Source organism: Sebastes fasciatus, chromosome 11, assembly GCF_043250625.1.
Source record: "Sebastes fasciatus isolate fSebFas1 chromosome 11, fSebFas1.pri, whole genome shotgun sequence".
In the NCBI taxonomy this organism is placed as follows: Eukaryota; Metazoa; Chordata; class Actinopteri; order Perciformes; family Sebastidae; genus Sebastes; species Sebastes fasciatus.
Genome location: NC_133805.1, coordinates 33083124 through 33098629, shown reverse-complemented (window position 1 = coordinate 33098629; position 15506 = coordinate 33083124). Strand labels below are relative to the sequence as shown.

At 40.6% G+C, this 15506-nt stretch overlaps 1 long non-coding RNA gene across 1 annotated transcript in view; it reads right to left on the bottom strand.

Annotated features, from left to right (window-relative positions):
• LOC141777766 (uncharacterized) overlaps window positions 1–15506 on the bottom strand; it is a 404619-nt gene that overhangs the window by 270222 nt on the left and 118891 nt on the right. The window lies entirely within an intron of this gene.

Sequence of the window (15506 nt, the reverse complement as noted above, 5' to 3'; positions counted from 1 at the left end):
CTTTAAGCTTCATTTGCCTTACGTAGACTTTCTCACTCTGTATACTACACCAGTTTACATTGGATAACGCATACAGGCGCTAAACGATATGTCAGACGCCTCAGACACATCAGAAACCAAGGGGCACGACCAAGGGTCGGCATTCGGCGAGTTGGGAATGAGAACTGGTTGGTCAGCCATGTCTATTAGCCAGTACTGATGATTTTTCAAATAATTAATTGATCATTTTGTCTATAAAGATTCTACAGTCTAAAACCCAAAGATGTACAATTAATGATGAAAATCACAGAAAAGCTGAAAAACCTCACATTTGACAAATTCCTCCTTTTCATATGAGAGCTTTGCTTTTACTGTACCAATGACCAAATATTTTATTTCAGTAATTATGTTTTAGTTCATTAAATTCCATAATGGCATTTCAGTTCAACTTTCTGGAAATGACCTCATTAATTTTGGCCATTGCATGACTTTTTCTCTGGATGAATGTTTCAGCATGTTCTGATTATTACAACCACACGGTGAGCTTGTCAACCACTTACTCTGTGTTCTCTTTCATTCCGGTAGTTTCCGTGTCCTAGCGTGGACGATGACGGCAATAAGCTGTAAGCCTGTAGCCACAGGATGGGAGTGAATGAGTCTTCATTCATTCATGGGACGTATCCCACGGGGTCAACATGACGTGGTTACCGTTTTCTAAGGAACAACAAAGTAGGTTTTTGACCAGATGACTGTCTACTCAATTTCCTAGAAAGTCTGTGAAAATAAATGTTCCCTTTGGTTCACTGTGGATGTTTCCTTGAACAAGTCACTGAACCCCAAACCACTCCTATTTTGCCAATTAATGGACAGCAGTGGGAGACTGTGGTTTTCTGTAACTGTGAATAAAGATTAATAAAAATTACAATGACAAAAAAACTACATTTCCTGTGTAGTGTTTCCATGTTGCCTATATTAACTGTTGATTAACAAATGATTCGGGCCTTAGTAAATATGTATTATTATTAATATTTCCTTCTTTTGTTTTGGCATGCGTCTCAGATAAAGTACACACATTTTATTAGCAACATTGACAACCGTCCTCTGCTGCATTTGGATGGAAACCTTTTAAAAGTCTTTCAACTTTTCAGAAAATCCAAGAAGAACAGGCTTAAATTTAGATTGAGGGTTATTCAGTGTCTCAAATGTCATTCTGTATTTTGAATGGAACCATAATTGACTAGGCCTATAAATATCCATTTCAAGTTAACATAAAAATCACCAAATTTGGGAGTTATGTGTAAGGTATTTCCACTGCTACGATAAATAACATTCCTCTAGACTATTCTGTGGTTTGTTGCCTCAACTCAAACCTCATTAAATGAGCACAACAAATGTATCACTTACATGGTATGGCATGTGAGCCTCACTGCCAAGCACTAGTTGAATCATCATATAAAAAAGAAAATAACCCCGATCCTCTCTGCTCGCTGGGTGCCCAGACAATGATAAAGCTCTATTAATCACCCCCACAACCTTCCCCAATGTGGTTTATTCCGATTTTTTGCAGGCGAGCATTTTTCCCCTCCTGCTAATCTCTTCAAACATTTTCAGGCGAGCCGAATGCAGACTGGTTTGAGTGATCAAGCTAAATTGCTTAAGAGGCCATTAATAGTTTATAGGGCCGAGGCTGATGAAAGACAGGCAGGAGGAGAAGGAGAAGAAAGCTAATTAAATCAGTGTCGGGGGGTCGCTGGTGTCTTGGGCTGGCATGGTGGGCCGTAAAGATTACCATTATCACTTTCATTACCCCGGCTGATTGTTTAGAGGTGGGGAGGGTTTGGGATGGAGGGACACGTGGCACCAAATTGCTTCGCCATCCCCATTTACAAACCTCTGACAATTTCCATTATCGTAAAGTTATGGCGCAGGGGGTGAGAGATTTGATTTCACAAACAATACTCGCCCACCCTCTGTTATATAATTTTCACGGGGTGCTTGATTTCTAGATTTCTAGGTGCATTATAGAAACAGCTCAGTTAAGACAACATTTCATTGTTGTTGTTTTTTTGTAAGTTTAGAACCTTGCTGCACTGATGTCAATTTTTTACGTACATGGCTTTTTGCACATCGGCGTTGTCATGTTAAACCAGTAAAAGAGTAAGAGTAACAGTAAAAGAGCCAGCTTACCCAAACTCCAGTCACAAAGTAAGACAGACACTACTTTCTAAAATATTGTATACTGTAGCATTACGATTCTTCTTAATTAGAAGTAGGAGGCCTAGCCCAACATCCAGGTTTCACCAAATGGCCTATGAATGACAGTAATTTTAATTCAAACACAGTCATTTTGTGTGAAATAACAACGCCTTTGTTGCTTTTGCAGTGTCATGTGTATGCCTTGTAGTCTGTACTGACTGCAATGCAAACGCATTCGTGTGAATATGCCACGCTCAGAGCTAGCGACATAGAAGAAAAAGTGAGAGACTGCTTATGATGGAAGGGTCCAATAAACACAGGACTTTCAACCAGGCGACCCAACAAGTGTTATGTTGAAGTTACGTTTGTTATGTGTTTTCTGTACATATGTTACATTGTTTACGTACGTATTTTACTTCGTTTAAGTACTTATTTTAAGTCCAACAATGATGTTTTTCCTAAATCTAAAGTGGTTTTGTTGCCTAAACCTAACCGTTTCATGTAAGCGACGTGGTGTTAAATTACACGCAAAAAAAACAAAAAAAGTTGTGTTATTCCCATGAGATCGGGTTGAGCCCAAAACCCTAACCATAACCAGCCCGAGACCAAAAATATGTGGAAAGTGTGTCCACATACCACTTAGTGTAATATTTCCTTTTGCAATAGAGTGGATTACAATTTAAGAAAATTGAAATAAAGAGTAACGTATCAGTACTTAAATGTACTTAGTTACTCTCCACCAGTACCCAATTTTTTTTAATTTTGCTGTCCTCCGTATAGCTCAGCATGGACTGATCCACATGTTCCACATATATCATATTTAGTGGAGAAGAAAAGTCTCTGGTGACTCAAGCACAGATATAGAGTAAATCACTTCTTTCTATGTTACATAAACTTATAATAACAATGCCATATGTATAATTAAAAAAAACAACTGTTATTAAAGTTTGAAGTGTGAAGCTTGGCCAATGCAAAATCACATATGTTCTGCCATGCTTTTGAATCCCGCTGCTCTCTCGCTGTTTGTCCAGCAAGGTAATAACAGGAATGACATTGTTCCCATAGCAATCTGCTGTTCATTATTGGATGCCGGTCTGGACTGGGCCTGTAACTCTTTCATACGTCTCTCCTCGTCCACGCTTTCTTTCAGCTCCTGCCATGGACGTGGTTCTGCCAGCCTGGGCGGTTTAACACAGTGTGCTGCCACTGGGTCGGGTTTATAAATATGCGCTAATGAGCAAGTGGCTGATTGTGCCGTGGCACGCTTACTCATTACCTGCGATCACCATAGAGACGCTTTCTGTGGAGGCAGCGCTGGATGCCATGGTGCTCGCATATAGAGCAGCATATATTCAGGGGAAAGATGCAGAGACAGTATATTCAAAATAAATACATGCTAATGAGTCGAAACAATCTGAGGCACGAGTGGACAGATGATGATGATGATGATGATGATGATGATGATGATGATGATGATTGTGGATGAGCAGCTGATGTTTCTGCTTATATTCATATTCTATAAATTGGCCATTTAATTGCTAAATGGTATCTAATATTTTCTCAATAATATATATTTTTCTGAAACAGACACATGGGACACTAAATGTGTCCACTGAAACCCTGGATAACTATATGTATATAGGTATACGTATAATATGATATAATATAATATAATATAATGCTGATTCAACGAGAGAATGTATATACAGATGTACAAATATGTGGAAGGAAATATAGCATTAAAGTTATTCAGATTAATGGCTTCCACACCAACGATGAAAGATTAAATTATACTTGTTGTGTCTGTATAGCTGTGAGGGTTCATGTTCAACATATTATAGCAGTTCATATAATATCTTATAAAAAGTTTTGTTCATTTTTGGTGCGTTTTCCTACGAATGCCCAGCAACACAAGTGATTGGTGCGCCTGCACAAGCCCCATGCAGTGTTTAGGCAACAATAACTACTTGGTTAGGTTTAGGAAAAGATTGTAGTTTGGGTTAAAATAACTATGGAAGTGGCGTTACTCAAGTAAGGACGTTACGTGACAAATAAGTCAACGTTTGGGTGGAAATAACTACAGAAGTGGCGTTGATTAAATACGGAAGTTCCGTAACAAATAAGTCAACGTTGACTTCTGGTTTCACACAGGGCACGAACAGCAGTCTCCTGGGTGAAAGTCTGGTGATTTTAGACCCACCCATCCACCCCGTCCACCTCTCTACGCGGACTTTATCACTTTATACTATATCACCCTTCCAGCTCACGATTACGTGGATTAGATAAGAAATGATTTTTGTGGGATACACATTACTCATTACTTTTCGGTGGTATAGCTACGGACAGTGTATGAAAATAGCCTGTCATGTTACATTAATGTTGTTATCCGCCCATGTCCCCAACGGTTCCCACGGACCTCTGCGCACATGTCCCAATGCTGCCCAAACCACATCGACTGTATCTGCCAACTTCATGCGGACTCAATGTCTAAAGAGCTCATGGGATACCCAAAGTTATTACAATTTATCCTATGGGGACCATGAATATCTGTTCCAACTTTCAATCCATCCAATAGTTGTTGAGACACTTCACTCAAAACCAAAAACAAGTACACCTGATGGTGGCCTAAGAGGAAAAGTCAGAGGATCACCAAAATCATTAGAATAAATCCTCTGGGGACCATGACTGTTTGTACCAAATGTCATGTCAATCCATCAAGTTATTGTAGTTTGGGCCAAAAAAAAAACCTGATCCATATATGGGTGTAACAGGAAACTCGGAAGAGAGGAAAAATAGGTAACAAAGATTCGGAGTCCTATTTCATGTAATTGGTTAATGCCCAACCCCCATAGGAGTGTTTATCTCTCACTCTCTTTCCTTTATGCAATAAGCAACAACATATGAAAATATTATATTTAATGATTGATCAGTTAGTGTAACCGAGTCCACATCTACAGCTAATGACTGTCTCTAAAATGTGTGTAGAAATAGGCTTATGGACTTGTTGTTCTGTCCTTTACTCTCTGCAGTGGTACTCTCTGTTTCTGGCCTGGTCCAGCACCAAACTGGGAGAGGGGATTAAAGAGACAGCCGGCCTGCTGGATCCCAGCCCTGCTTCTATAAATCATGCTTTTAGGGAGGCTTAAGAAATGGCCAATCAGAAGTGTCAGAACAGGTTATGTAATAAGACTCAAATCACTTCTGAGATTGTCTTTGTTATGTTGCTTTGTCTCGAAAGGCATGCACTGCTGTGTACTGGGTTAGAAGTGACTGGTTAACAGATGCAGATAGTCTTGAAATCCACATTGGCTAAACGAATGCTGAACATAAGAATTGATCAGGAAATTGGGAATTGGTTTCTTTTTCTGCAATAAAGACACGTAACAACCTGGCAGTTGGCTGTGAGCTAATTTCTACATTATACTTTATGAATGCTTTCAAGGAAGAATTGATTTGGTGTCAGTGGAGGGTTATAAGGTGACAAATAAATCCTAATTCAAACTTTACAGTGGACATACACATTAACCTCTCACGTTCTTATGCATGTAAAACTGAGTTAACAGAAACACACTAACCTCATTAAGTATGGACACATAGCAAACAATTAAAATATCTACACAATTGAAACTTGAAATAACTGCACTAAAAATGCCATCTAAAGAAACTATCTTCATGAAACCCATCCTCACTCTTGCATGTGCCACAGAAATTTTACCATTAAAAATGATCAAAATCATTGCATGTTCACTGACATGCATCATATGCTATTTCAGTTTCTAATAAATTGAATAATGAAATATCTTCGCATGCTGTGCAATACTGAAAACCTCCCAAATACAACAACCAGGCCCTCTGAAACACAGCTGAGACTCTCCTTTAAAAATCCTTTCATAAAATAGTGATCTTACATCCATGACTCAAATGCTTTCATGAAGTTTAAATCAAAAACCGCATTAAATTCTATTTAAGTCCTAAACTATGAAAAATCATTTGATATAGCAACTGAGAAGCCATCTATAGATTATTGAGGAATGTTTTGCACAAGCTCGTGGAATTTACAGGATCACGCGTGAGTACTGAAACCTCTTTGATGATTGGAATATTTTGAGAATACGGATGGACATCAAACTAAGCAGTGAATTATGCTCAGTTTTTTTTTTTCTGCCATGAAAACGTATTACTTGCAATCCATTGCAACTGCCATAAAAAGCCACTTTTCTACTATCCTAAGAGTGGAGAGTGTTTAGGGCTCAGATCCACTATTCAAAAGTGATACCCAAGGGGAGCATCGTTTGTAGGCCCTCAGCATTGGCTTCGACATTCAGCTGTGGGTTCATTGAAACACTCTTTAAAATGTATCACGTTGGGCCCGCGACAGTAGATTCAATTTGAATAAGAAACCTTGAGTGGAAACAAGGTGTTACGCTTGACTGAGGTGGAAAAGTTGTCAAAAAAGAAAACAAAAATGCAATAAATACTGATAGAAATACATTCTTGGTGTTGGGTAACTTCTGCATTTTCTACTCCACCAGAATCCCCCTAAAGAATAAAAGAAACATATGGAGGTGTTGGGCATGTACAATACGTAACAACAAGGGCCCACAGGGTACAAAGCAGTGTTGTTATACTCAAGATCGGTCTTGGTCTCGAGACCGGTGCCGAGACCAATTTTTGGAAGTCTCGTCTCAGAATCAACTATATTTTTACTCGGTCTTGTCTCTGTCTCAAACAAAGAGGACTCTGGATTTCATTTCAAGACAGGTCAAGACCATAACTGTGAGGATATCACTAAATCGCCTGTACATTGCTTGATTTATTCGTTAACATCATTACTGTTTGCTGGAAGAAAATAAAGGAAACTTCCCACATTCACCTCTGCAATGATTCAAGACATCTCTCATGCTACACTTCTACATACACATACATACAGTATATAAAAGAGGTGAATCTTCAGTTGGGTCCTTTATGGGAATGTGGATCTTTCAGATCAATTTGAGCAGTGCCTATGGTTTGCATGTTCCACATTTTATCATTGGTGTGTCATGCAGTCTGGGACACGCACTGGTCTAGTCTTGGTCTCGACTTGGTCTTAACCCCTCAAAGTCTTGGTCTTGTCTCAGTCACAATATATTCTGGTTTTGGTCTTGACTTGGTCTCAACCCCTCAAAGCCTTGATCTTGTCTCGGTCACGATACAATCTGGTCTTGGTCATGACTCAATCTCGCCTTGCCTTGGTCTTGATTTTGGTCATGACTTGCTCTCAACCCCTCAAAGCCTTGGTCTTGTCTCGGTCACGATACAGTCTGGTCTTGGTCATGACTTGGTCTTGGTTTAGGTGGTCTTGACTGCAAAACTGGTACACAGGGATCAGAATAGACACATTTGTGGAAGGCTTTAAGTGAAAGCAACAATGAAATGCCATCATGTAATGTATAAATGATGTGCTCTGGACACTTCTTGAATATATTTGCAAAACGTTATTGAAACTGTCTCTTATTTCATTTAGCAGAATTTTCAGCAGAATATTAATGGCTGGCTTGCTTTGTGTGACCGCCCAGTGTTTTGGTGAGTTTGTGGATCAGGTTTTTTTATGAGCTCGGCCATCAGCTCCATCTCCCACTGCTGCAATGTTTCTGGTAGTGCTGAACTGTTCTGCTGCCAGGCTCCGTAATGGAAAAACAGAGGGTCCAGGCCCTGGGATGTCCAAGTATCGTGTGTGTGTGTGCGTGTGCGTGTGTGTGTGTGTGTGTGTTTGCACACGTAGGTTAGCAAGTGCAAGGAGGGAAGGAGTTTATTTTTGTGTGTGCATGTGTCAGCATGCGTGGGTGTGTGTATGCACATACTGTAGAGGTTTGCAACAGTGGTCTATGTGTGTTTGTGGGAGCAGGGGGGTAGTTTGTGTGTGAGCATTTGTGGGTTGCACACGTGTATATGGGTTTATGTCTGTATGTTTTTGCGTGTATATGTGACAGTTAGACAACACAAAGGAAATGGATTTAAATGAGTGTGTGTGTGTGTGTGTCAGACACACACACACACACACAAAGGGAGAGAGAAAATATCCATGACCAGTGACCATGTTTGTAATGGTGTTTTGTATGTGTGTGTGTGTACTCAAACAAGCGTACATGCCCGGCTGTTCGAGTGCCTTCCTTCATCTGTTTGTGCATTCACAACACAAAGGCAAATGGGAAACATGGGATGGGTGGAGGGAGCATTTGGGAGTGGGCTGGAGGATTTTGAGGGGTGACAGCTTTCTAACATCTGCAGGTCCACTCCCACATTCAGGGAATTCCTTGAGAAATGCACACTATTTGTCTGAGCCGATCGGAGAGGAGGGGGGGCGGGCAGGCCTTCCAGACTTTGACTTCGATATTGTGTGTATTTTTTTTCCCACTGATACATCGTGCAGAGGAAATGAGTTTCGGTTGCAGAGAGACAAGAGCGACAGAGAGCGGAGGGGTGGGGGTGGGGATGGGATGGTTTTCATTTAGCTCTCTTTATGAGTCAGGACAAAGCTGGCCGGGTCAGAGAGGAGCTGCGTGCGAGGAGAGGAGGGAGTTGACTTGTCTGGTTGATGTATGACAAATGCATATAGGAAACGCAGGCAGAGGGGAATTGGATTCTTCCCTTCTCTGCGAGATGGCAATGACTTCTTTTTCTTTTCTTTTTTTTTTTTCTTCCTTTCTCTCCTCCCTCCAGGCAATGAGGTTATGGATTTGGACAGGTGTGAATACTGATGATGAAGAGTAATGTTGTTAGCGTGAATGGAGTGCTGAGATGGATGGAGCGAGCGCTGCCTTTTGATTATGACGACTGCAGATGGATCGGCCGCCCCCGCGAGAGTTTATGGGGCGATATCTGGTGTAAATGGCAAAATAAATGGCTAATAAATTCTGCGTCTTGTAGTTCTGATCCGCTTGATTTTTACACGTGTCACTCGCAATCTGGGAAACTGTAGACACGCATACATACAGTACATGCGTCATCTGGTAACATGGGTGAAAGCACACAGACACAGAAACACGCGCTGGCATGAACAAACACACATCAATCGATACATACACACACGTGCGGATGTGCATGCACTTGTGTACACACAATATTTACTGTATATAAACACACAAATACAAGTATGAACAAAGATGTACACACACGCCATCCAGTAACATCCGCAGGCTCTGAGCAATGAGAGAGTCAGAGAAAAGCTCTCAGAGTCGTACAAGAAGGAAATTAGATCAAAAAGATTTCCTGGGGAGTGAAAACCATCCCGATTCTTATTTGGCCCAAAGTGTCCCAGCGCCCCTCCTCTAACAACACCAACAACAAAACACTACAGTAACTTTCCACTACCTCTGTTTCTGCTCCTGCACCTCTCAGTGAGAATGGCAACCAGGACGATCTTTCATTTGGTCACTGTCATCAAAAAGCACAATAAATGTACAGGAATATGTCTCCACGTCGGTTTGGCTTCTTTACAGAAGGACATTGTTTGGGACGGCATATCAATTTAAAGGATGAGGTTGGAAATGTGTTAATTTTTTTGTTTTTTGTCAACAAACCCCATGACAAGTAAAACTAACAATAAATGTTCATTTATTACCATGAACACACACACACACACACACACACACTGTTGAGTCCTACATGCACTATCCTGCTGCCATAAATACTTGCTAGAGCACCAAATGTGTATTAATCCTCCACTGGAAAAAAACGCATACTGAGAATTTTTTGTAAACAACTTTTTATTAGCTCATGCTGACGGAAAAGAACATGCATACATATACAGATATAGTTTTATAATAAAAATTGGCATGTATGCACAGGCAGATACAGACGTACACCTGCACATATACGACCTAAATCCATATACTTATATACATGCCTGCAGACATACGCACACGCGTATGCATGCACACATGCACGCACACACGCATGCACATATAGACACACACATCTGAATGTCAACAATTAGTAGTTTTATATCTATATTCAACCCCTCCATTTCCCTACCTGCTGAGCCTAGTTGCTGTTCTTTTTTAAAAATTAAACTATTTTTGACCTGTTTACAAAAGCCTGATATACTGGATACAGTGCGTCTTCTGTGGAGGCCAATTGGCTTGCAGCTGTGAGGCGTGGATTTGGTTTAACAACCAACGGACATTTGAGACAATAACAGTTTAATACCTCAGTATTAAACTGTCTGCTTCTTTTCTTCTGTCAGCTTTTGCCCCTTCTTACCACCGCAGTATCTCTTTCTGACCATGAGCCAGTCAAAACAACGACGTCCAGCAGCTTATTGTTATCCAACAAGCTGCTGATTGGCTCTGTGCCATAATGAGCCAATCAGCAGCTGCCTGAGTCACAATGTGATGCAATAAAGTAGTATTGTCAAAGTAATGGTTCTAGATAACTGTGTTGCTCTTGTCCCTTTGTTTCACTGATTTTATTCAAGTATCTGATTCCAAAAAACAATTCCAGAGTGAAAATATTTATGATATATATTTGATTTTTCATTTTTTTGAATCTCTGGTGAGTTAAATTAGGCCAATAAGCCAGTTTATTTCACAAATGTTTACTCAATTATGACATACTTCTGAACTTTTTCTGAGTAGTGCACCATAAACATTTCAGTCTGGATTAATCAACACCCCAATTATTGTGAAGTGATTTGAAGTTAATCAACTGTTAGTTCATGGATTCATGATTTTAAGTGATAATCCGTGATGTAATATGATCTTAACCAGGTTATGAGCTAATATCTGGAAAGATATTAAAGATAATGCCATGAAAATAAAGAACCAGATAGGATAAACACAATCAATGGAATGTTACCCGTGAACAAATCACCTCCTAAAAATATCGATCACCTGTTATTTATTAGTGGTGGCAGAATTCAATTAGCGGACCTCCATCACGGCGGCCCTAATTCAAACCACACAAGGTCGAAGGAGGGCGCGGTCTGTTTATCTCCAGCTGATGAAGTGCTACATGGTCTGGTTCAACGGCCGCTACATTCCTCCCAAACAAAAACCCTCCTCGACCCCAACTATCAGCCCATGACCTTTGACCTCCAGCGTTAGGGCTGGCCAACATCTGGTCGGAGGCACCCCGGCGTCACCGCTGCTTTGGAGAAGGGAGGGAGGAAGGGTGGTGGGTGGTGCTGTTCCACATAATTCACACCTCGGCAGACAAGTATCGGCTTTGAAGCTGGCATTTCAAAGAGCCGGCGCTGTTTGTCCGTGTCGGGGGTCAGAAGGTCGGTCAGAAATCATCCAAATATTATACCTGCGTTTTGAGTTTTAATGCACCGTGAGAAACAGTTTAAATGGCATTTTACGTTACACTTGGTCTTAAAATGTTGACAAATTCTTCTGCAAACAAAGAGTTGATTTCACTTGTTTTTAATTGAAACACCAGCAAGTGAATAAAGTTGGAATTGAATGGAAGTCTGGTTTTGGAAAAAAAGTTTCTATATGTACAAGGTCTAACTTGACGTGTGCAGACAGCGCTGTCCACATGTTTTCAGATAATAAATAATTAAGGAATTCATTAATTAAGAATCTGAATTACAGAAAGAATGAAACCAAATTCAAAGACTTTTCAATGAACAGTCTTTTGTCTCCATTCATTGTCTCCAAATTGACATGACTTTGTGTGGGACAAAACATAGACTGATGACAGAGTTGACAGAAAACCTTTAATACATTTAGGGTTGTTTGTTTCAGTCCAATATAAAACCACACCTTTTTTGACGGAAACCAATGAAATATATTTTTGTTCTTTTTATTTGTTTTACAAAAGTTCTCAAATCTTAAATGCTGTTGAAACACAACTCATCGTAACATAACTTTTCTTCCATAACATAGTCTAAAAATGTAAAAATGTATATTTTAAACCAGGTACTGTCTGATCAAAGATTAATCAAACAAGATAAAAATTTGACATTTGATTCCAGCTTTTGTTACTCAACGGTTTTCAATATTAGGTGTTACGGACACATTTCATTCAGCACCACAAATGTGTTGGGTACCCAGCCTGAATTGCTCTACGGGTCATGGACTTCTTTTCAAAACCATTCAAGACCTTGTTTTACCTCTCTCAAACTGGCAAACATTCAAAAATGTTCAAGGCTTGTGGACGCCCTGGTATAAACTCAGGAGGCAGGAAGATTTAGAGGTTAAGAGGGGCTTTCACTGCATGTGTGAGGTCACAAGTTCAAAGTCTTACAACAGCCAATCTGTCCATTAACAGCCATGAAGTGTCTTCGAGCGAGACACAGAGCTCCTCCCTGAGAGTCTCTTTGGATAAGACTGTCAGCTAAATGTAAATGTGTCTTGTTAGCAGACAGCTTGACGTTGGCATTCGTCTCTACCAGCTCCTCAGCTGGGGCACATTTCTGACGATGCCCTTTTCCATTTTTTGCGCTCCTGCATGTAAATTCCTGCACCGGCAGCTGCAGAAGCCAGTTACTCCGTACGACAAGTCCCATCTGTGCATCCCTCACTGAGGATGTGACCAAACAAACAAGAGCAACCGTACAGTGGCTTTCGACGGCGCCATATGTTTTCCGTATTCGCTTCTGCGAGGCAAATTGTGTTTTCGTTTGAGATATTATGCAACACAAGCACATGCCGGGGATAGAAAGAGTGTGCTACCACCGATGAAAAATGGGCTATGAAGCAACCCCTCGCCTCCACTCACATCTTAGAAAAATACAACTGGCTTTTGCATGGTTCACATTCCACATGAGAACACTTAGCGGCAGTTGTACAATGACTGAGGGTTTATTGAATCCAGAAATCCTGCTGTTTTTACCAAGCTTTCACCCAAATGTAACTCTTAGCATGGGAAAGTTACAACATTAGATTAATTTATTGTCAGCAGTTGACAACCAAACCAACATTTCAGCCATTGACGTTGAGCAGGAAAGACTGTAAGCACTTACACGACTGATGATAGAGGGTTTTGTATGTTGTTGGACCCCCTAACATTAAACCATATGTGATTGTGAAACCTCTCATTGGGATTTAATCTGCTGCTATAGCATCTTCCACTCTTGTGGGAAAGCTTTCCATGAGATTTTGGAACGTGGCTGCAGGGATTTGCTCCCATTCAGCCACAAAGCAACCCCATCGCCAGACAAAATGTTGATATTGGATGATCCCTGATTTTATTTAATGACAAAGTTTTGGAATGTTCAATGCCTGTGTTTTCTATCGCCCAATGTGAACGTGTAGCCCAGTCCCCAGGAATTTTTTTTTGGCATTGTTCATTTCTACAACCCAAGGATACGTGTGGACGTTTTTGCTTTCGGTCAGAGCAAGCGACGTAGCACATCGTGCGACCGTTATTGAAAGTTACGTTGTGTAATAATGAGTATGACAGGCGAGAAAGTCCTCTGAGGGTATGTGGGAGTGGTTGTGGTCAAACAAAGACAGGACTTTCACCCAGGAGACCGCTTTTCATGTCCCGTGTGAAACCAAAAGTAAACGTTGACTTTACGGTTGTTACGCTAGTTACGTAATGTTACGTAATGTTACGTAAGAAAGTCTGCTAAGTGCGGTTGTTGCTTATTTACGGTAGTTACGTTGTTATGAAGTAGCGTTACGTTATGTTATTATTTGAACACAAACCATGATTTTTTTTAACCTTAACCAAGTTGGTTGCCTAAACCTAACCAATCGTTTCACAATGTTAACCACGTGGCATTGTGCGTTTCTGCCAGCGTGATACGAAGCTGATATGAGACGTATTTATGTAACATGTTTTTGGTTCCAGAAACATTCAACGTATCCCGTGGTTTGCAGAAACGTACAATGCCAACAATTTTGCGCGACTGGGTTGGAACGTCATCCCCAGGACACTGTGATGCAGAAGAGAATTATTGAGGTCTGACACTGATAGTGGCTGATAAGGCCTGGATCACTGTCAGTGTTTAATTTCATCCCAAAGGTGCTGGACGGGGTTGAGGTCAGTAGGTAGCAGTCAAGTCCTTCGACACCAAACTGGGAATTCCATTTCTCTATGAAGATGTAGGCTTGTTGTTGAAATAGAAGTGGGCCCCAAACTGATGCCGCAACGTTGGCACATTAATGTATAAAATATGATTATATGCTGTAGATTTCCCCTAACTGGTAGACTAAAGACTAAAGACGCCTGGCCCAAACCATGAAAAACAGCCTCAGACTAACAGTACACAACATATAATGAAGTTTTGGCCACCTTGTTTAGCTTTTATCTGGGGCAAATCACAGTAATGAATAAATAATAGCGATAAAAAAGTGGCAAGCTGAAACTTTTGAGAGTAATGATGGAAAAGAGTTTAAAGAACCAGACCTTGGCCCTCATCCTGGGCTCTAGTGATTGTGAAATTATTTGAAAGTTTAGTTTATATGTTTTCTGTCAATACTTTTTATACTTGTCTCGGATCTTTCGTCGTTAAAACTTAAGCGTCTTGCTGAATATCTATACAGGCTAATATTAGCTACAGCACATATCATACATGTGATTGTGCATACGGTATAAGTATGAGATGCCCCTGAACTGTTTAAGTCAACAGTTGGCAATGGAACAAATAATTTGCAAATTCTGCAAAAATAAAAATGGAAGTTGAGATTCCTGCCAAATGTTTTTTTCTTTCCCAAGATGAGTTGGTGGACGGATGGAGCGTAGTATGTGCCAAAACGCAGGCATGATGGCGGTGGTGTTTGTGGTTCTGGGCCAAAGAGGGAGGCGCAAAGGTGTGTCTGTGAGTGTGTGTGTGAGATTGGGGCTCAGCCAAAGGTGTCATATTAGACAGGAGTTCTTCTCTGCACTGTTCTAACCTGCCGGAGGAGTATTATGTAACAGGGCATTTACACACAGAGACACACACACATACACGCTCACCTGATCCACATAACCCTGCTCTATGAAAGAAAATTTCCACTCAATTTATGTCTTGGGTCTTTGGGGAAGAGCTTAGAGAACAGGGCAATCTGCCTGTGCAATTGGGCAGAGGGAAAAAACAGAGAAGGAGAAACCTATGGGAGGGGGAAATAGACATGAGAGCCCTGTAATTGTCTGGTTGTGGCTTCTCAAAGCAGATCACATTATGGAATCTGCTGTTATGTTGAAATAACTTTGCTGGTGAACAATGCATGGCAAACACTACACCCTGACGCAATGCTTTACATACGTGAATCACTTAATACATGTCTGGACACTATAGATCTCTTTACTATCCTTAGACTTTTTCTAAATGTTTTGTTTTGCTTCTCCCTGTGGCTATTAATGGGTTATAAGCAAGGATTGGATTTCCAAATCTGAATCCAGTATCAGATTTG